Raw genomic sequence first — 23,166 nt, forward strand, 5'->3', positions numbered from 1 at the left:
TCTAGTATATATATTAAAAATATCCAAGACATAGGAGGTATTTTCTAGACATCTAGCAGATACATAAAATATCCAATACATTGAAGATATTTTCTATACTTCTAGTATATATTAAAAATAACCAAGACATTGAAGGTATTTTCAAGACATCTAGTAGATACTTAAAATATCTAAGACATTGAACACATTTTCTAGAGATCTAGTATATATATAAAATATCCAAGACTTTGAATGCATTTTCTCGACTTCTAGTATATATATTAAAAATATCCAAGACATAATAGGAGGTATTTTCTAGACATCTAGCAGATACATAAAATATCCAATACATTGAAGATATTTTCTCTACTTCTAGTATAAATCAAAAATAACCAAGACATTGAAGGTATTTTCAAGACATCTAGTAGATACTTATAATATCTAAGACATTGAACACATTTTCTAGACATATAGTATATATTTTTAAAAAATCCAAGACATTGAAGATGTTTTCTTGACATCTAGTATTTATTTTAAATATCCAAGACATAGAACACATTTTCCAGACTTCTCGTAGATATTAAAAATATCCAAGACATTGAAGATATTTTCTAGACATCTATTAGATGTTAAAAATATCCAAGACTTTGAAGTCATTTTCTTGACTTCCAGTAGATATTAAAAATATCAAAGACATTGAAGATATTTTCTAGACATATTTAAAATACCCATGACTTTAATGATATTTTCTAGACATTCAGTAGGGACTTAAATATCCAAGACATTGAACACATTTTCTAGACTTTTAGTAGATACTTAAATTATCCAAGACTTAGAAGATACTTTCTAGACATCAAGTGCATATTAAAAATATCCAAGAAATTAGAGGTATTTTCTAGACATACAGTTGATACTTAACATATCCAAGACATTGAACAAATTTTCCAGACTTCTCGTAGATACTTAAAATATCCAAGACATTGAAGACATTTAGAGACTTGTTGGCCCGAGCACAGGGAGTTGTATGGGTATATACCCCCGCCGAAATCATAGTCATGTGATCACGGACGCGGCAGTGAGTGTGACGTCACTAAAAAGTTTCAGAATCGCTCCAGCGTCAAAGCCGTGAATACATTGACGAAATCCGCTTGTGACGGCCATATCACATGTACAGAATCGAGCTGCTGGTCGCATGTTCTCCGATAAATTCTGTGCATTTTGGTACCTCATTTGTAGTGTTTGGTTGCGTATAAGTTGAGAAAAAGGTATCTATACAGTAGAAATAATATAGAGGATACGAGGTGAGAGAAAAACACCAAATTTCAATGCATTAAAAAGTATAAGTTTTTTAATTGAGGTAAGTAGGCCACTTTACTAATTTAGTGATAAATGCATCGAATTATACATTCTGTGTGCCCTTTAATTGCCTTATAGCAGCAAGGGTTGCCATTAGTACCAGTGTTAACATACGCAAAGTATTGTACTTCGCGCGTTGTGTAAATGGGGCGATATCATACCTCATACTTTGTCTGAAGTACTAGCGATGAATATTACAGAAGAGGATCCGGAAATATGTCTCCAAATGCATATATATTGCATTGCAATGCATTGTTACCCACTGCGCATTTAAATGGGTTTACAAAAGTCGCCACTCGCGTCTCTGACGGACAAGTTGACCCAAGTTTCACGAGGAAATGAGGTATAATAGTGTGGTTTCCTATTATTATTTTATTGCCTAAATCGAAAGATTATTACTCCTGGAGTGCGCATTTCACGCTCTGAGATTTTCGAATGACGATATCTATTTTTCGCGATTAAATGAAAAGTGAAAATTTTCAAGCGCGCGAAAACGCGACGGCGAAGTAGGAATGATGGGAAAAGTCCGTGTGATGTATATCTGGTTCCAGCTGTCGGCGTGTAAGGTGACCTTGGGGTGAGGCTTGAGCGCTGATACGACGCAGGCTGCTAGCAGGTAGCTGGGTACCCTGCTAGCAGGTAGCGCTTGGCTTAAATAAGGATTATTAATGCCTTATCAAACGAAGAAAACTTTCCCACCTTAGCCAGTTTTAATAGGTGATCATTAAGACACGTTTCCCTGAGCTCTGTGCCTCATGCATGCATTGGTAATCTCAGACGATGTTAAACTCCTATCTACTCGTATAGAAACTAGGTCCCTGAGACGTCATGTGGAGTGGCATCGCATGGGCACCAATCTGGCCTTTCTCAAATAAGGATAAAATTGACCCTTAACATTCGCCTAAACTGGGATTTCTAAAACCAAATAATTTTTATATTATGACTGAACTAATGGTGGGTAAGGAATCGCAATCAATGCATTTCCCTTTCTTTGATGAAGGAAACTACCCTATTAAGGTTTTAACCGAAATTTATAGAAATGATGATGCAATCTGTCAAATTCATAACTTTTCCGTGCTAATCCTTTTAATTGCAAACATTATACTGCAAAATATTGAAAAAGTGGATCGCATTGCACTCATCACCGCGCCGCGGACATCTTTGAAAACCGATTAAAATGCGACCGTAGTGGCAACAAGGATCAGCCTTATATGGGATGCATTTGGGCTTCCTCTATTCAGTCCCAGTGGTACTTACGGTAACTCCTATTCTTGGTAACTATAGTTAAGAAGTTACGGTTAAGAAGTTGAGGTTATTGTAAACATATACAATCAGGCTTTTCTTATGTTATTTTGTTTTAGTTATTATACCATGAATGAAAAATTTATTGTGATAAGTCAAAAAGAAACATCATGAAGATAAAAAACTTTCTTTCACCGACATGTGCTTTTTCATTGCGTCTCGTAATTATTCAGAATATTTATTCCGACAATTTCATTCTCATTTTTAGTACGTCGTGGTTTCTGTGAGTTCGGGGGCATGTCGGCATGATGTGCGACTAAATTCATGCCTTAATCCATTGTAGTTTGTCACGAAAGCATAATGATTGACTGTATTTATCCTATTACATTTTATTTATACTGTTTTTGTTTCACTATTTAAGGTTTATGCTGGTTAAAGCACTCTAGTCGTGACCTCGCGCTATGGATTCAGTTCAGCTATGGAGTAATTTTTGGTTTCTGCCAGAAATGTTAGTATATCCTGTAAAATAGTATATTGCCATAAAATAAATATAACTAGCAAATAATTATATATGATCAGTTAAAACCGACCATGTACTACATCACCTGATTCACCTCACACCTTATTCAAAATTACCGCTACTATATTAACCCCTGTGAATAGGCAACGAAAGTGGCAAACTTGACGCTCACAGCCCATTATAGCACAATAAAGCAAGCACTTGTAAACATTCCTTTTTTTCTAAGTTTCTGGGAAGTTTTCATCTGCGTCTTGTGTTCGTTTCATCCTGTCCAGTTCTTTGAATGTAAGTGTAATTTATATCTTTTGATATTTAGTTAAAATTTTTGTGGTCGCAGCAATGTAATCGATTTATTCATTTCAAAATAGCTACCACTGATGACATGCCTTCGGCAATGGGCTGATTTCTACGTGTCATCATGAATCTGGATGGATTCTAGTCCTCGTATCCGGGAAGAAAGTTGTCGGTAAGTTATTTTTATCCATAGTTGTTGTTTTCAATGAGTTCAATTATATGGTATCAGAACCGTCTGAGGCTGGCATCAGTTAAGGTCTTTTGCCTTAAAATCGCCGTTATGAAAGAAGTTTTCCGTGTATTATTCATAATACCATAAATTTGGAAGGAAATTGAGGTATGATAAATAGCGTTATTGTATGTGACTGCAGTAAAAGAGGTATTGTGACGACGTCGAGGACGACGTACGATCGTGTTATATGGAGAGACGTTTTTGTTTTCATCTAGTTAAATTATCCGAATGGGCAGCAATCTCTCTAGCCTCTTTACCTCATTCCTATGGTGAGAAGTCAGCAAGGGATATATTTGTGTTCAACTTTGCAGATTTCGTATCTGATTATTCAGCTGGAATAAGCAGATGGATTTGTTTTTTTAGTGTATTCCTGTTAATTTTTTATCTCTTCATTCTGTGATGTATGGACTACATTCGTATATTGTGATGAAGAGGGCATGAATATGTGTTAAAAGGTATTTTAAGTACTGAAATTAGCCTGAGTAGCTCGGATATGAGCGAGGAAATTTGTTGTTTCAGACATTGTATCTTTCGAGGTTATTTTGTCAAAGATTGGTTTTTGGAATGGCGTTTAACTTCATGTTGTATAATTCATCCTGGGTCATTCTATGTCAGTTTGCCCAGGCCATGGCACCTACCGACTCTGATTGTTATGATATACTGGCTGGCCCAGCAAATGTTGTTTTTCCGCATAAATTATTTCTAGTGAATATTTTGGTCGTCAAATAACAAATAACTGACGTATTGCAAGTGTGTGGGGATGTAGTATATGACTCAAGGCCTGTTTACACGGTACATTAAAACATACGGGTTAATGTCTAAATGTTTGAATGCGAGAATGAACGCCAAAATGCACCGTGTAACCACCCAACTTGTGCATATGCATGCACAGAAAATAGCACCTGTTCTAATTTGGTTCATGCATTCGTACATGTTCCGTTCCGGTCCACAAAAATCATTCATGCAAAGAGACATAAACTCGTACGCGTTAATGTATCTTGTAAACAGGCCTTCGAAGAGAGTTGAATAGCTGTTAACGTTTACAACCTGTGAATATAACAAAACACCAAACATTCATTTTTTGAATGCATTGTTCTTTTATTATCTTAATCAACAAATTTCAAATGACGTCTCTCTAACAAATTATGACAATTATAAAAATAAACTTTATCATTTTCATAGTGCAATGGAGTTTACGATATTTTTAGTAAGTTAATCTTTAGCCAATGCAAACAAACTGGTTGGTTTACCCACACGAGAGTAGGCATGCCACGTTTAATTTTCTGTGTGAAAAACACAGTGTACCCAAATCTAAGCCGCAAACAGACATCGTTTGGCCTTGAGACTTAACGACTTTCATTGCCAATACCAATGTAATGAGAAAATGAATCCGTTTGAATTCAATTGGCACATCTGTCGGAATAATAGGTGGGTTGAAATTATGAAGCATATTTTACTGGAGATCCAAACCTGTTATAAATGGTGCTATGGCATGCTTGGCTATTCCAATAAATTCAAAAACTCCAAGCTTCACAGGTATCGAAAACTGTATCGATAGAAGAGATGCTAAACTACATAAAACAATACTGTTGGTCGTCAAAGGGACAGTAAGCCATAAACACTACAATTTTAAAATCAACTGATTTGGGCGTTACTTGGTGGAACGATGAAATATTCATGGTGAAACAAAAACACAGTACTATTCCACAAAATTTATTTAAGTTGTCTACTAGTTTCGACGTTTACACCGTCATTATCAACACTAACTGAGCAATAGCATACAACATCCAGCCTTATTTATCCAACAATAGTGTGAGGGAAGGAGGAGGGGGGGGGGAACTAAATGAGGAGGAGCATTGTTGGTTGGGCATTGTTGGTTGGATTGGTGGGTCAAAACACAAAGTATAAAAGCTTGGGGGGGGGGGGGGGAGGCAGATAGAAAGTCAGGTGGTAACGAGGTTTATGAGAAGGGGAGGAGGAAGGATTGTCGAGGAAGAAGTCAGATTTTAAAACAGTAGATAAAAAATTAGAACATTTGAATACAGTCATATGATTAAAAATTTCCAACCAACAATGCTCAATGCTCCTCCTCATGTAGTCCCCCCCCCCCCTCCTCCTTCCCTCACACTATTGTTGGATAAATAAGGCTGGATGTTGTATGCTATTGCTCAGTTAGTCTTGATAATGACTGTGTAAACGTCGAAACTAGTAGACAACTTAAATAAATTTTGTGGAATAGTACTGTGTTTTTGTTTCACCATGAATACCACAATTTTACCTTTTTCATGTATTGTTTTTCAAATTTCACTGTAAATCGTATGAAAACAAAAATTGATTGCAGGAATAAAAACGTACATTTCTTTTTCTTTCCAATGATACATGTCTCAACTAAATGTGACCATTATCACTAATTTAAACATGCAAAAGAAAAAAGGTCTGCAGGCATTAAAAACGAACTTTACATGTTTTTCTTTCGAAATGACTCAGGACCCTTTACAGGGCCGTATGGGCCCTGGAGAAAAATAAAAAATAGTTTGCAACATATTCTCAGTCCTGCTGAACATGCACTCCAAATTTCATAGGAATCGATCAAGCCGTTACGGAGGAGTTTGGGAACAAAAAAAACTGTGACACGAGAATTTTTTATATTAAATTTGTCATAGTATGTACTACAGCTATAGCTACTACGTACCACCTATTTAATGACCCATGTTAAACATTTCCTCTCTCACTCTCATTATAGTTTGTAAGATATGAGGGGCTGGAGTTTGAGGTGTTTGCTCAGAGGTGGCGCTTGTGGGATACAAATTCCAGAGTGCAGAGTATAAAGGCCGTTTTACACGGGGCACGGAATTGTACAGGTTAGAGCTGCATTACTTTCTAAAATGGCGTGGAATTGCGCGAATGCATGAACGAAATTAGAACGGGCTATTTTGCCGTCTCGCATCCACGCATGTGCTCTAGCAAATCACCGCTTTACAAGATGCAATTTTGATTGTGCCTTCGCACGTACATCAGATTGCACAATTCTGTGTACTGTGTAAAAAAGGCCTTAAGTTAGACATTCATAGCTCAGAAATAAATAATATATTTGAATGAAATTTTGACCCCTTGTCTATCCAAGTACATAGCTTCCATAGTAATGTCTTTTATCCCCCCTACATTGCTACGTTAGCCAAAATAATGACAATAATTGTTAATTAACAGATTTTTAGCTCAAAAACATTAGAAGTCTAATTTAGGAGCTGAATACAATTCCTTCAAGTTAGCAAGTAATAATCTCTTCTGAGTACATGTACAATGGTGGAAATACTAACTGAATTTAATGAAAATTTTCTAAAAAATCTGAGTCGGTGGGTGTCATTTTGAAATTTTCTGGGTGAATTGACATGAAAAGACCCTCCTACTATTAAACCGGAAAGAAGGTGAATTCTAAAAATTTGCTTAGTTACTTGGTGACTTAAAAAGTTGCGACTAAGTTTCGTGAAATTTCCCCTGGAAGAGACCGATTGATAAATTATTTTATACATTTATTACGTCAATGACAACACTCTAGTATAGAGAAAAGATTAATGTAATGACCAAAGCAGACAAATATCATATCATTGTTGGATAATATGTGATATGATGAGTGAAGTCTTTATCCTTCAAAGAAAAACACAAGAAAAAGCAAACTGATAAGTATAGACCAAGCTACAGAAACTATGAAGTGTAAAGGCCTGGTTACACGATACATTAGCACGATGGGTTAATGTCAAAATGTATGAATGCATAATGAACACGAAAATGTACCTTGTAACCACCCAACTTGTGCAAATGAATGAACGGAAAATAGAACCAGTTCTAATTTGGATCATGCATTCGTACATGTTCCGTTCCGATCCACAAAAATCATTCACGCAAACGCACATTAACTTGTACGTGTTAATGTACCATGTAACCAGGCCTTAAGATGGTTTAAATGTGAATTATGTTTATGGCAGTGACAGACTTTGATGTATCTAGGCAGCAATTAAGTGACAAATGCAAATTAAGCTAACATATTGCATTTCTTAATTGATACTTACTTCTCAACTGGCAAGGGGATACCACGTACCTTGCTCCGCCTATATCAATGCCATATTTTTTTATGGCATTCGGAATGGTGAACTCATCTTGGAACTGGTAATGGTTCCATTTAATGGTCCTTAGTTTGACTGTAATAGGGTGGTTTCCTATCCTCTATATTATTTCTACTGCATAGATACCTTTTTCTCAACCTGTACGCAACCAAACTCTACAAATGAGGTACCAAAATGCACAGAATTTATCAGAGAACATGCAACGGCATATCTTACTTCCTAAAAATTGCTATTGTTTCCTAAAATTGGTTTTTAAATAATTTAAAAAAAACAAAAAGAAACAAAAATCGGTAAATATTCCTGAAGTTAACGGCGCACAAACTGATACATTTGTTCATTTGCAACAATATCTCGCATTCATTAAATAACTTTTATCAAAATGCGGCTGATTCCACATTCAAGTCTCTTGTTGATACGTAAGTATGAGTCATCATGTGCGTTTAACAGAGGATAGCGTGATTACTTCCAATGTTGTGTTTAAAGAGGTCCTCTGACCTCAATTTGTACATGAACATTCCAATTGAATTTGTACATAAGACCCTGCCTTTTTTTCTACATTTTAAAATTAGAAACGCGCCTATCCCTGAAAGAAAGAGCGGGGAAAGCGGGAGCATTGAAAAGAGCGGGGAAGCCCGCTGGGATCGGGTGCAGCATGCTCGTTATTTTTTTATTGCCTAAATCGAAAGATTATTACTCCTGGAGTACGCATTTCACGCATGTAGACTTTTAAATGACCATATCTATTTTTTGCGATTAAATGAAAAGTTAAAAATTTCAAGAGTGCGAAAACGCGCCGACTAAGTACGAATGCTGGGAAAACTCCGCGTGACGTCGTTCTGGTTCCCGCTGCCGCAAGTGGGGTGACCTTGGGGCAAGGCTTTGAGCGCTGATACGACGCAGGATGCTAGCAGGTAGCAGAGTACCATGCTGGCTAGTAGCAATTGGCTTAATTAAGGATTATTAATACCTAATGAAACGAAGAAAACTTTCCGACCATAGGCAGTTTTAATAGGTGATTATTAAGACATGTTTCCCTGAGCTCTGTGCCTCGTGCATGCATTGGTAACCTCAGACGATGTAAAACTCCTATCTACTCGTATAGAAACTAGGTCCCTGTGACGTCATGTGGAGTGGAATCGCAATGGCGCCAATCTAGCCTTTTTCAAATGCGGTTAAAATTGACCATTGGCATTCGTCTAAACTGCGATTTGTAAAACCAAATAATTAGTATATTATGAACACACTAATGGTGGGTAAGGAATCGCAATCCATGCATTTCGTTTTCCTTGTTGAAGGAAACTAACCTATTGTTGACCTCTTTAGGCAAGAGCGTACCCAGGATCATAACTAGTGGGGGGGGCTACCCTATTAATTTTCGCGTGGTACTTTTCACATGCCTTATGTAATTCCATAATGCCTCCCTGTTAATCAGGTGGGTAGATTGGTGTCGTGGTTAGCATTGTTATCTACCACTGCAGGGTCTAAGGTTTGTGGCTCAGGGGTGACAGTATATTTTTTTGTCTTTGATTTCATCATATGGAGACGAGGAAAAACTTAATTTTAACCCTTCAGTGGGAGCATTAACCCTTTCACTGCTGTGAACGTACTTTTTCTTCCTCCCTGTTAAACACTTTCGCCGAAGCACTTTGAAGTGACCCTAATCCAGGACCCTATCCTCGACGAGCTCACCCTCACAGGACCATCTCATCGACCCTATAGCCTAGGGGACCTCCCTCCCGAAAAGTGATCGCTCTGACTGCAATTTGAAAATCATTCAATCAATCCGATAATCAAAAAACGATTGTTTTCATTGCACTCCAGCCAATCAAGCAATCAAGTACGTCTTTGAACAGTGTTTCTGCGATGAAAAATAAACGATTTTGTTAACTTTGCTAAAATGGCCATTTTCCGGTGGTCCGCAGCCACGTTTTTTTAGCAAATTTAATAAAATCGTCAATTTTCATCGTAGAAACACTGTTCAAAGGCATACTTGACTGCTTGATTGGCAGGAGTGCGATGCTAACAATCATTTTTTGATTATTGGATTGATTGAATGATTTTTAAATTGCAGTCAGAGCGGTCACTTTTCGGGAGGGAGGCTGGTAAGGTCGATGAGACAGTGAGCTCGTCGATGAAAGGGTTCTTTATTAGCGACCCTTTGGAGGGTGTACCACGTCCATTATTGTAGTACCTGCTCAATGGGCCCTCGAAACGAATTTTAACCTTTTCGCCACATGTAAGGAGAAGGTTTTCGTAGAGATTGAACAGCAGCGAAAGGGTTACATTTTGTTATGCGGTTGGGCACATGGGCTCCACTGGGTTTAAATTAAAAATTCATCCTATTGGAACGAAGAAAGGCAATATAAATTAAGTAACGAGGAAGAAAATTAAGAGCAAAGACTCAGAGTAGAATCATGGAGACACCGAGGAGCTTGCAGTACACACGTTCTTGACAGAGAGATTAAGGCTTGAGTCAACATTGAGTTAATCCTTAATCAAGTATTGCACGTGGAGTCAAGTTAGCTGGAATTAGCCTTCTTATAAGCTTATAGGCTCGACATGTAAAGTTGAATTCGAGCTTTTTGACTTGATGTGTCAAGCTATTACGACGTTTTTCTTAACTAACTTTCGTGTCTGCCTGTTTGTCATGGTGGCATTTTGTAACTCTATTTTAACCCTTATACTGCCTCCGGGCGATATATCGGCCCTCGCTGGTTGAGCGAAAACTGCCAAGGGTTGATTTATTAGCTCGAATTATTTCACTTTTTTTTCGTGATTGTGCCCTTTTCAACGCTGTAATTTATGTGAACCCCCATAATCTATCTATGGTTACAAGATATGACTATATCTTAAGAATTGGGAAAAAATCTAGACCTATTAAATGAAATTTTGTAGCTGAAAAATCTTTATATCTGAAATGTTGCAAATTCCAGAAAATAGCCTTGGCAGTATTCGCACATCCCACATGAAATGGGCTGGCAGTAATTGGGTTAACACATTTAACGACTAGCTGGATCATTGAAACTTTATATCTAGCTCAGAACTTTGTGACAATGCATATTTATACGCTTTCTGTCATGATTATGGCCTGATTTCAAAAAAAGTATATTTACAAAGATAATTTTGTATGGAAAATTAATTCCACATTTTGCCACTGGTGGTGATGCAATCACATTTTAGTGAATTTGTTGTGTGACATGTTGAATGTTGTGCAACATGGAAGAGCTTTTTTCAGAAAAAAATTTTATTTAAAAAATTAAAATTTTATAAAACTTCATTAAAAAATCAATAAAGTGAAATAACTTGCTTAAGTGAACTCAAAACTATAAATTATTAGTTAGTTGAGTGGTGGTGTCATAAGGGAAGAGGGTAAGAGGAAGAAGAAAAGAAAAATTAAGAAAACAATATTTTCATTTAAAAAATTTAAAAACGTTTTTCTCGTAAACTAATAAGAAGAAAATAAATTTCTCTGTCCATATCTGAGTCTCGATATTAATTGCTACTCATGAATTATTGAACGTAAGAGTTAATAGAGTGGTTTCGTATTTTTTTATTGCCTAAATCGAAAGATTATTACTCCTGGAGTATGTATTTCATGCTTTTAGATTTTTAAATGACGATATCTATTTTTCGCGATTGAATGAAAAGTGAAAATTTTCAAGCGCGCAAAAATGCGACGGCTAAGTGTGAATGCTGGGAAAAGCCTGTGTGACGTCATTTTGGTTCTGGCTTCCGCTACATGAGGCCACCTTGGTGTGAGGCTATGAGTGCCGTCAGGATGAAGGTAGAAGAGTACCATGCTAGCTGGTAGCGCTTGGCTTAAATAAGGATTATTAATACATTATCAATGGAGGAAAACTTTCCGACCTTAGCCAGTTTTAATAGGTGATTATTAAGACATGTTTCCCTGAGCTCTGTGCCTCATGCATGCATTGATAATCTCAGACGATGTGAAACTCCTATCTACTCGTATAGAAACTAGGTCCCTGAGACGTCACGTGGAGTGGCATCGCATGGGCACCAATCTGGCCTTTTTCAAATGAGGATAAAATTGACCATTGCCATTCGTCTAAACTGGGATTTCTAAAACCAAATAATTTGTATATTATGAATGCACTAATGGTTGGTAACGAATCGCAATCGATGCCTTTCGTTTTCTTTGATGGAGGAAACTACCCTGTCTAATGGCACTGCAAAATGAGGGGCGGAGAACCCTCTACCAGCCAATTACTGTCCCCCAAACGCACCTGAAACCCTGGCCTAGTCATGCAATGAAGGATCTAAGGTTTTCCCGGCGAATATACTGGAGGAAGAGTTCTTGGGTTTCCAGCCGGGTCCAAGGGTTTTTCTGCACCGACGACGTTTCGAAGGCTAACTCTGCCATCGTCTTCAGGGTGAATGGATTAGCCAAGATGTGTCCTTCTTATATACCTTCGCATTGGGTTCAGGTGGGCTCTGATTGGTCGACGGTCGGGCCAATGCGTGTCCTCTCCCCCTTCAGTTTTTTCAGGGCTGGTTTCCACGCATTGCTCAGCTGGAAGCCGGCGTCTCTGTTCATTTTTCTCTTCTCAAGTCTGATTTCCACAGCTTCCTGTACGACATGGTCCCAGTAATTGCTGGCATGGCATATTATTTCTGTGTCTTGAAATTTTATCCGGTGTCCATTTTCTAAACTATGCTCGGCCACCGCAGACTTATTGGGGTAGTACAGTCTGATGCATCTCTCGTGTTCCTTCATCCATTTTTCAATGGTGCGTCCGGTCTCCCCAATGTACACTTGGCCGCATTCACACGGAATGCGATAGACTCCCGATGTCTTCAATCCCAATTTGTCCTTGGTGGTTCCGAGAAGGGCCTTGAGTTTTCTTGGTGGTTTTCCTTTGAGTTTTTTATAAGACGGGCACATCTTGGCCAATCCATTCACCCTGAAGACGATGGCAGACCAGGCCTTCAAAACGTTGGTGCAGAAAAACCCTTTGACCCAGCTGGAAACCCGAGAACTCTTCCTCTAGTCATACAATGTTGTCACATGCATATGAAGTACTGAAATAAGCCTGAACCACCAAAACAAGACCTTTCTTTGAATCACCAAAACAAAGGATTCCTCACCCTCGTCGTCCCTTCCGGTTCCTGCCTTCACGGAACCCTTTTGTTTACATGTGACGTGTCCGTATCCCTTTCTAGCATTCAGTGCTGTAGTTGTGCCGGTACAGCGTACCCCGTAAAATCCAAACTCGTTAGAAGGATGTCGGTTAAACTACCTTTTTATATCTATAAAACTATAGCCCTACTGTAAATTGTCCAATGGATTTCAGAAAGAAAAATCAGAAATGATTACACATTTACTTGTTCAGAGTTTTCTCTTAGCACAACTTGGAACTAATATGAGAGCATAATAGCAACTAATATAAGACATTTCAATCGCTGCCCAGTGGTGGATACAAAAAAAACTCATGGGGGGCCCAAAAGATATCTTGAGCTACCTTTTCTTTTGTCGTAATTACAAATACATTATTAAGTCACATGCAAAGTTTTACAAAGTTTTATTGAAACTGATAATATGCATATGGAAGACAATGCCATCTTATTAAAAAAAGTAATTATTATGGTTCTGCAATGTTAGGCAATGCAAGCAGCTCCCAAAGGGGGGGGAGGCGTGTCAACTTCCCCCCATACGTATCTGCCACTGTCACGGCCAGACGTATAATACATGTTCAGCTGTTGGCAAATGTTGGTAGGTACCACCTATATTTTTTCCCCAACTACAGCACTGCTCTTACCTGTCAACCTTACCCCCAACCCGGAACTAGACCCTTCTGCCTGTCAATAGACAACTCGTGGTGGCCGGAATGTAACAGTAGATATCTTTTGGAGTGATAAATAGAACATGATTTAAATTTCTCACTATAAATTTAGGTCTGACAAAAATGATAAATTGAGAGAGAAATTTTGCTGAACAGATAGATATTGGAATTATTTTTTCCAGTATCAGTATAGGACTTAAGTAAATTTTGGGTGGAATTCAGGTGTGGTCTGGTGTTATTGGAGGCCCTTGGTTGGAGCTCACGGTGGGGCCCTCCTTACCTGGGGGGGAATTCAGGGGTCCTCCACCAGAAAATTTTAGGAAATTGCTTGCCCTGAAACGAATTTTTCATGCTATTCTGGATCTTAAAAACCAGACAAAAGTTAATTAAAAAATACTGTGAAAAAAGAAAATTTCACAGCTTAAAATATTAGTAGCTGACCTGGCAAACTTCGTACCGCGTAATTATCAATGAACAGTTTAGTTACACTATTTTTAAATCGAGAGAGAGGCTGTACTGATTTTTATAATTTTTGACTTTTTTAATAAATTAGGAAAAAAATTCAATGAGACCTTCACAATTAAGCATTGCAATATCTTGAATGATTCAAATATTTTAAATATGTTTTAACTATTGGAAATGTTTTAAAGATTGTTAAAAAGTTCAGTTATTCAATTTGTTAAAACTAAATAATCATCCTGTTTGGACCAGCTTGATAGCTTTCAGTCATGCGTGAGCTGTCTCCAGTTCTCTTGGCTTGGTTCTTTGTTTAGTTTCAGTTTGTGTGTTTCGTTGGACATTTGAGGCTGTACTGATTTTTATAATTTTTGACTTTTATAATAAATTAATTTAAAAATTCAATGAGACCTTCTAAATTAAGCATTACAATATCTTGAATGATTTAAATATGTTTTAACTATTGAAATATTTAAAATATTGTTAAAAAGTTCAGTCATTCAATTGGTTAAAACTAAACAAATCATGTAGTTTGGACGAGCTTGATAGCATTTAGTCATGCATGAGCTGTCTCCAGTTCTCTTGGCTTGGTTCTTTGTTTAGTTACAGTTTGAATGTTTTGTTGGACTTCTATCAATAATGGAAGGAATAAATGCTGAAGTTTTGATTTCGTTCGTTGAAGCAAAGACTGTGAAATGGGATGTGCCAACTTACTAGCATCTCTGATTTATGTGATGAACCCAGTAAGGCCTTTGTCTTTCCCTACGCTAAATCATCCATAGTGCAATTATGTGCTCATGATTCATAGTAACAACTTTACCCAGTTTCACTTTCAACGGAACTGATAAAATTGTATTGTATTGTATGGTAAAAGTTGTAGAGAATGAAAAGTACATTTCAAACTCGTGCGAGTTCTGATCGTGCGGGCAAAAATGTGGTTACTGGTTGTTACTTGCTGTGGTGCAGCGAGGGGGGTTTTGGGGGTTAAACCCCCACCAGAGCTCAGAGAAATTTTTAAGTTTAATCCATTTCACTTAATTGGATTGATAATACTAATAGAATAGGGTAAAGATTAATAAAATATCCCTTTGAAAGCCGTAAAACTCACCATTTTGAACCATTTATCTTGAAATTCCGCAATTTAGTAATCTCGCACCTACCGCGTATCCTGGTGGGTATTCCATACCCCCACATACACCGGTATTATTTGCACCTAAACCCCCCCAGCCTTATTTCCTAGCCCCTGGTTGCTTGGTTTACCTGGATAACACACAATTCCAACTGATTCTTTTTTTAATAATAATAATAATATAATTTTATTTCTGTTGGTTACATTATGACACACAGACATTTTACAGAGTGCAACCCGGGTTTCAATGAATTATCATCACCTTCATGCGCAAATTATGATTTGTTTATCTTATTATTGTTACCTAGTTACTTGACGAATATTAAAATAGAAAATAGAATAGGGGTAAAGGATGGGTAGAGATATTCATTTGTAAGAGTGCTCTCCTGACTTTCAATAATTTTTAAAATTTCTAACTTATCTCTAGAGTCCAGTTCATGGCAGTCGTAGCAACATTTTAAAATATCCATTTTAAAATTGCTGCTATGGCAGTTGCATATCAAGTGTTTAGCAAAATTACTTTTTTCTTCTTTGTTATTTTTGTAAGCACTCAAATGTTCTTTTTCCCTGATTTCAAAACTTCTTCCTGTCTGCCCAGCGTGTACACCATTGCAATATTTGCATTTCAATGTATACACTCCACTTCTATCCAATTGGTCTATCGGATCCTTACATTTAACGATCAGTCTCCTTAGAGTGGCATAAGGTTTAAAAGCCATGCGGAATAGGGTGGGCCGAAAAAAGGTTTTTTTTCCCTGATAAAATTTGCCCTATGCGGGAAAGTTGCAAAATGATATAAGGTCTCGCACACAAATTTTTTTTCAAATCGGATAATATTAACCACTGCCGCCCGAGTTCTAAAGTTTAAAATTTTGCGAAAAATCAGGCTGATTTCAGAATCGAACGGCTATGAAGACGAACTTTATGAAAATATGGGATAATGGATAATATCATAGAGTGGATACATGTTTATAGTTTATGAAAATGAAATTTTAAGTTTATTTGACAAAATCTATGGTTCAAACAATGCCTACGAATTACACCCGCCGCCGACCACCCGCACCACACAACTCATTTTTGCCTACGTTTATTAAATTCCATTTTGGGGGCTAAATCGCAGGTAAAATAATATTTATTTCGATTGAATTTAATTTTTTATCAAATAAGTCATCATATGGTAGTAAATAATCCCACATAAAGTATTAATAAGGTAAATTACTTGAAATTAACATCAATCGTAATGACGATAACGTACCTGTGGAGCTATTTTCAACAAGAAATTCAGCCAAGGCTGAGAAAGAACAGAACCTGAACACCAAGCATTTCACTAAGTAGCTCTCTGCTAGTTTCGTGAAGAAACTACCCAGAACTCACCACGAGGAAGAGGCTACCATCGAGTTCCACCCCTGTCCCCCCCCCCCCCCCCCCCCAGCCAACCTTCCAAAGGACACGATTGTGAAAGCACATCAATTACTCTGACAAAATTATTTTGTGATTTTTTTCGAATCTCGTCTGAATTTCTCTGTCTCTTATGCACCATAATGCTCATCCATGCCTGCGTTCTATACTGCACACGGATTTTGATGCTAACATTATCATTTGTGCCATCCTTTCAACTGCTTGTGTATGGCAGGGAAAATGTACTTCTAATACAGATCTTTCCGTAACAAAGTCTTCCAAGTTTTTGTTTGTCATCCCAGCTACTATTGGTGGTTGATTTACCTCATTTGCTTCCCAGTCAACCAATTCGATATAATTTTGAGCATCGAAGTTTATCTTTGGAAAATTCGAATTTCCTCAATTCCTCCTGCTGAGTTTCTCTCGATTTCAATGTATTTGTGATGGCCATTGCACGAATTTGTCTGCGTTCATCGGCTAACATTGCAAGCAGAATTTTCTCTGGGTGAGCAAAATTACATTTTCCTGAATTATAGAGTAGCGACGTAATTTGATGCCTCTAACTATATATTTCATAAGAAGAATCATGTTCATAATATGCTTCGGGCCTTCTGTTCAATATTGTCTCAATTTTATTGAAAACCGCATTGGAGCGTAAACTTCGATAACAAATTTTGCCAGGGTCATCAGTTCTTTTGACGGTGCTGAACGATAGTTCATTGCAATGAAGCAGGCAAACAAACCAGTGCAAAGGTCTTTTTAGGGCCATTTCCATTCTCCTGATTACTCCGGCATGGGTTCCGGTGTTAACCTCAGTTCCATCGCACACAATTGCTTGCAGTCCATCGATAATGATCATTTCCTCCGCTAGAAAATTCATGATGGAATCTTAGAGGCCAATAGCTTTGCTGACACATGGGGTGACATGCCATAAGTAGCGTGAACCGGGCTCTTGAACGAGAGTTACATGCTCCTCACCGATTGTTTTTCGCTTTGATTGACTATAAACGATTTAGAGTCTTTCCTCTCGTCGAAGTAAAGCGCTTGCAGTTTAACAGTTCCAACATTCCTCCGAAGAGACGTGCGCAATCTCTCCCTTTCCCTTCTAACTTTGTTCTTGTCAACAACAAGTACATCGACTCCTTGAGTAACCAACCCGATATCTATTAGGTGCGCAGATGCAAGTGCTGCAGAGCCACGGTTTGATATGTAGAATTATTCACAGACTGTGGCAAATCTTGCCAATTTCAAATTATTTACACTAAAATTTTTTCCATGAAATCCTCTCCTTCACTTGCATCACATAACTCATCGTTCAATGTCATTTCATCACCTGAGTCTTCCAAACAGAAGTGTTATGACAAAATAGGGTGGAGCATTCGGGTGTTCCTTTTTTCCTTCCAACCTGCAAAGCCTCTTCTTCCTATGTTTGGTCTCCTGCACATCGATGGCGCCTATCTTCATTTTCCTGCCACTTCTCTGTCCTTAGGGAATTTCCATTCTAAACTAGGCATTTTCGAAAGAATATCACTAACAAAATCCGTCTCACTAAAGCAATTTACATGCCGCAACATCAAAAAGCCGACGTGCGTGACGAAGAAAGTCTTGCTTCAGATCAATGAAAGCATTCTTGTTGACAGATAGAAGAATATTGCGATTATTTTCATGACATTTAATAATTCGTCAAAAAATTTGCCTATATCCAACAACTTGGATAGAGGATCTATGCCAAATGCCTTCAATGGCATAAGCCACCGTCTCCGCGATTCCCGGCACAGAAATAATGGTATTTTAACTTTCTTCTTCAATGTACCGAGAGTACAAAAACATTTTCATCATCTCTTCATAAGTGGGCAAATCATTACCCCTGAACTTTTCGGGTACAACAAATATCACGCACTTCACTCCACCCCTAGTACGCTTTCCATCTATTCTAACTATTGCGTCAATCCTCCCGTAATCCTTTGGAAGGTTGGTTGGGGGGACATGGATGGAACTCGATGGTAGCCTCTTCCTCGTGGTGAGTTCTGGGTAGTTTCTTCACGAAACTAGCAGAGAGCTACTTAGTGAAATGCTTGGTGTTCAGGTTCTGTTCTTTCTCAGCCTTGGCTGAATTTCTTGTTGAAAATAGCTCCACAGGTACGTTATCGTCATTACGATTGATGTTAATTTCAAGTAATTTACCTTATTAATACTTTATGTGGGATTATTTACTACCATATGATGACTTATTTGATAAAAAATTAAATTCAATCGAAATAAATATTATTTTACCTGCGATTTAGCCCCCAAAATGGAATTTAATAAACGTAGGCAAAAATGAGTTGTGTGGTGCGGGTGGTCTATACTCTAATTTTGTTGTTAATTCGTAGGCATTGTTTGAACCATAGATTTTGTCAAATAAACTTAAAATTTCATTTTCATAAACTATAAACATGTATCCACTCTATGATATTATCCATTATCCCATATTTTCATAAAGTTCGTCTTCATAGCCGTTCGATTCTGAAATCAGCCTGATTTTTCGCAAAAATTCTAAACTTTAGAGCTCGGGCGGCAGTGGTTAATATTATCCGATTTGAAAAAAAATTTGTGTGCGAGACCTTATATCATTTCGCAACTTTCCCGCATAGGGCAAATTTTATCAGGAAAAAAAACCTTTTTTCGGCCACCTAATGCGGAATCTGTCCTTGGGTAAATGATGAGCCATTTTCAGAGAAAGTGCATTGGGGTACACCACCACTGCTTCCTTTTATCCTCGTCCTCAAAAAATAATTGTAATTGTGTGATAATAGGAAAACTTATGATGGAATGCCACGAAGTTAATCTAGAGTTAGTGAATTTTGTTTCCTGGTTCCCGGTCCTCGGGAGTGAAATCTTTGCGGGCCCGCCCTGGGTACCGGATTCTGAAGCTCGTCATGTATGCTACCAGTTAGCCCACCATCTTCTTTTAGGCGAATATCAGGCTGAGTTATACCTAACAAGGTTATTTTTTGACGGTGAATTTCATCCGTGGTGTATATAAGTTTCCATCAGTGTGCGTGATTGCATACAAAGTTAATTGCCTCATGAACTGCAGTAGACAATTACTAAGTTATTGATTCATGAACTTCAGAAGACAAACTCATAGTTAATTGCACATGAACTTCAGTGGACATTTATGAAGTTAATTGTTTCACGAACTTAAGAAGAGAAATTCACCACGGTTCCCGGTCCTCGGGAGTGAAATCTTTGCGGGCCCGCCCTGGGTACCGGATTCTGAAGCTCGTCATGTGTGCTACCAGTTAGCCCACCATCCTCTTTAAGTTGAGTCAACATGTTTCTTGTTAAATACCTCTGTCTCGTCAGACCCCATTTAAAATACGCTGCCAGCGTTTGACACCCTCAAGAAAAAGGCTTAATCACATAGTTAGAACGCGTATAAAGAAGAGCTGCCAGGTAAGTGAGAAGGAAAATATCTATTTTTCGCGATTAAATGAAAAGTGAAAAATTTCAAGCGCGCGAGAACGCGACGGCTAAGTAAGAATGCTGGGAAAATCCCATGTGACGTCTGGCTGCTGCTGTGTGAGGCCACTTGGGTGCGAGGCTATGAGCGCCGCTACAATATAGACTGCTAGCAGGTAGCAGAGTACCCTGCTAGCAGGTAGCGCTTGGCTTAAATAAGGATTATAAATACCTTATCAATCGAAGGAAACTTTCCGGCCTTGGGCAATTTTAATAGGTGATTATTAAGGGATGTTCCCCTGAGCTCTGTGCCTCATGCGTGCATTGGTGTTCTCAGACGATGTAAAACTCCTATCTACTCGTATAGAAACTAGGTCCCTGTGACGTCACGTGGAGTGGCATCGCATGGGCGCCAATCTGGCCTTTTTCGAGTGAGGTTAAAATTGACCGTTAACATTTGTCTAAACTGGGATTTCTAAAACCAAATATTTTGTATGATATGATTACACTAATGGTGGGTAAGGAATCGTAATCAATGACTTTCGTTTTCTTTGATGAAGTAAACTAACTAATTTCCCCGAGATAGTGGAAACATGTGGAAGAGCAGCCTTTCACAAAAAGTGTCTAAGCCGCAAGTTTAGAGCTAATTTGCGTTTAAATTTGTTAGAGTTGGCAAATAATCGGAAAATATAACTAAATACTTTTTTACAAAGTATTAACTTCCATAAATTTCCATTTTATCTATGTATTTATATGTATTTAAACAAATAAAATATCGTATCGCTTTTCCACAAGATTTTTTATGCGTACAACGCGTTTCGGCTCACTGAGCCATCATCTGGCACAAGACACTGCAAGACATTTGAAAATCTCCTTAGGGAGGTTCAACTTGAGACGCTCCTGAATGGAGACGATGTTTAATTCCGCTTTACGGAATTTCACTGACAAATCCAGGTAGAGTTTTGCCTGATATGCTATGCTAGCATTCCGATTAAGTTCAACAGATTGTGTATTTCGAGCCGAAGCCTCCCTTAGCTCCACAACCCAAATGTCCCGGATCCAAATGTCCGCGGATATTGCCCTTCATTGGATGCATCGGATCCAAAGTCGCGGAAAACATCGGATCTGGATCCGAAATTTTAAATAATAGCTTCAGTGAATGCAACTAAATAGTTCCGATTCTCTCTTCGAAAGTGCCGTTGCATGCGATTCTTGTCCTACCCCACTGGTCAGTGGTTTATCCGAAGATTTTTTCTATTTTCATTTCCAAACCCAAGCGTAACAGTTTAGGTACTGAGCATGTAAAGATGTTTAAAAAAACAACTTGAAAGCTTATGAAAATGATTTTAATTTATAAAAATAATAAAATGTGTGTGAAAATCTGAAAAGCATTCCTTCGATTATATGTACCCGGAATAAACTTGAATAATTACTTCGTTTAATAGCAGGAATTTGAAAATCTATTTGGATCCGTAAATTTCCGATCCGAAAGATCCCGCTCCGAAAATCAAGGAACCGATCCGTATCCGGATCCGAAAAAAATCCTGGATCCTTCCATCCCTAATTTTCGGGAGCGGCTGCGTGTTGTGCTTTCTCATACGAGCTTTCTCGTCCATTGCATGTCGCATTATAGCCCGATGATGCGACCTGCAATGGACGCGAAACCAGCTGTTCCCACCAGGAGCTTACATTTATGCATATTTCATGCAAGATCGTTTTCCATTTCAGATTCTACCCCGGCTGTTAGACGAGGCGTCATATCGGCAGGAGTGCCGTCTCGACGATCCGAAAGTTAGGAAATCCAATCCCTGATACGAACTCCATTTTAACGTCGACTCCTCTCGATCCCGATCGTCGCATTTCTATCACGTGACCATGTCCAGTCTGTGGTCATCTTTAGGTTTCGGTACAAAGGTCGAAGACGAAGGGGATGGCCTTTTTATTCACGACCGTTTGGAACCCTGGGAAGAAGAACTCTACGATTCTATCCAGCACAAGCGCGTGGAAGAATGCGAGCACCTCTTGCGTAAACTCATAGATCCCAACATAAGAGATCGATATGGAAAGGGTCTTTTGCTCGCGGCGGTGGAAGCTGGGAGTTTGGAGTGGACAGAAAGACTGCTTCTTATGGGGGCGAACCCGAGTATGTGGATGCCACGGAGCAGAACCACGTACCTTGATATCGCGGAGAGAAATAGTAAAATGTATCCATTCGATTCGGACCGCAAGATGATCGTGAAGTTGATGAACCTCGCTTACACTGCGCGCGTGGGGTCTCCTTACGCATTCCCTGTAGTTTACCGAAAGACCTCCGGCCAGACCGGAAGAGTCGAAGAACGCGGTCAAGACGGCGGAGTGGTTTCCGGTGCGGACGAAAAATCCATCGGAGGAGACGAGGAAGACGAAAGTGAAGAAGGAAGTGAATATGACGGGACCGCAGGCTCTGTTTGCGACACTGATCTTGCCTCTTCCGTTCCCATTAAGGATGAATGTTCCCCGCTGCTGGCTGCTTTGGCTGGAGAGCTGAGACGTTTCCGTTCGCACGTGGACAAGCAGTTAGGAAGCATAACTACCAAGTTGAACCAGTTAAGCCAAAAGGTCGACGTCCTCTCCACGGATACGGCATCTTTGAAGGGAGATACGGAGACGTTGATTGACAACGCGTCCATCAGAGGTACGGCCATAACCGATCTAAGGACTGAGGTGGCCTACATAAAGAGTCTACTCGAGTCCAATGAGGAGGAGGAGGATGTGACGTCGTCGAGTGAAGATAGTGCCTCACTAGAGGAAGGGGTGGTGGACCAAACGCAACACGGAAACGATGTTCTTAGGAGTTCTGTAGTTAGTGTGACCTCACCGAACGAAAACAATCCAATCCCGACGTCAGGACTGAAAAATGGTGCGGTTAACAGTACACTGGACCCTGGGTCGTACCTTGTGGGACACGGATCACAGGCTTGCGGTGTAGTCTCAGGGGCGGAAGTGGCTGGAGTGGCAGTTGGGGTCTCTGCGAACAGTAAACAGTGCAGTACAGTGCCAAAGACTGCTCAGACTATGACAGTGGTGCGGAAGTTAAACCAACAGGAGGAGGATAACCGTGGTTCGAAGTCGGTAACGACAGTTAGAGTCGTCGACAACGAATCTAATCCTGCGATCGACCCTAAAGATTTAGCGGCATGTGTTGGTGCCTT

The 23,166-nt window shown here is 38.9% G+C and overlaps 1 protein-coding gene across 1 annotated transcript in view; it reads left to right on the top strand.

Moving 5' to 3' along the window:
* Nucleotides 1-3,270: 3,270 nt before the first annotated feature.
* Nucleotides 3,271-23,166, top strand: part of LOC124172632 — a 36,134-nt gene continuing 16,238 nt past the window's right edge. Inside the window, exons 1-2 of the mRNA XM_046552081.1 lie at nt 3,271-3,382; nt 3,466-3,563. The gene's annotated coding sequence lies outside the window, so the exon portion shown is untranslated. The remainder of the gene's footprint in view (nt 3,383-3,465; nt 3,564-23,166) is intronic.

This window comes from Ischnura elegans, assembly GCF_921293095.1.
Source record: "Ischnura elegans chromosome 13 unlocalized genomic scaffold, ioIscEleg1.1 SUPER_13_unloc_2, whole genome shotgun sequence".
Lineage (NCBI taxonomy): Eukaryota > Metazoa > Arthropoda > Insecta > Odonata > Coenagrionidae > Ischnura > Ischnura elegans.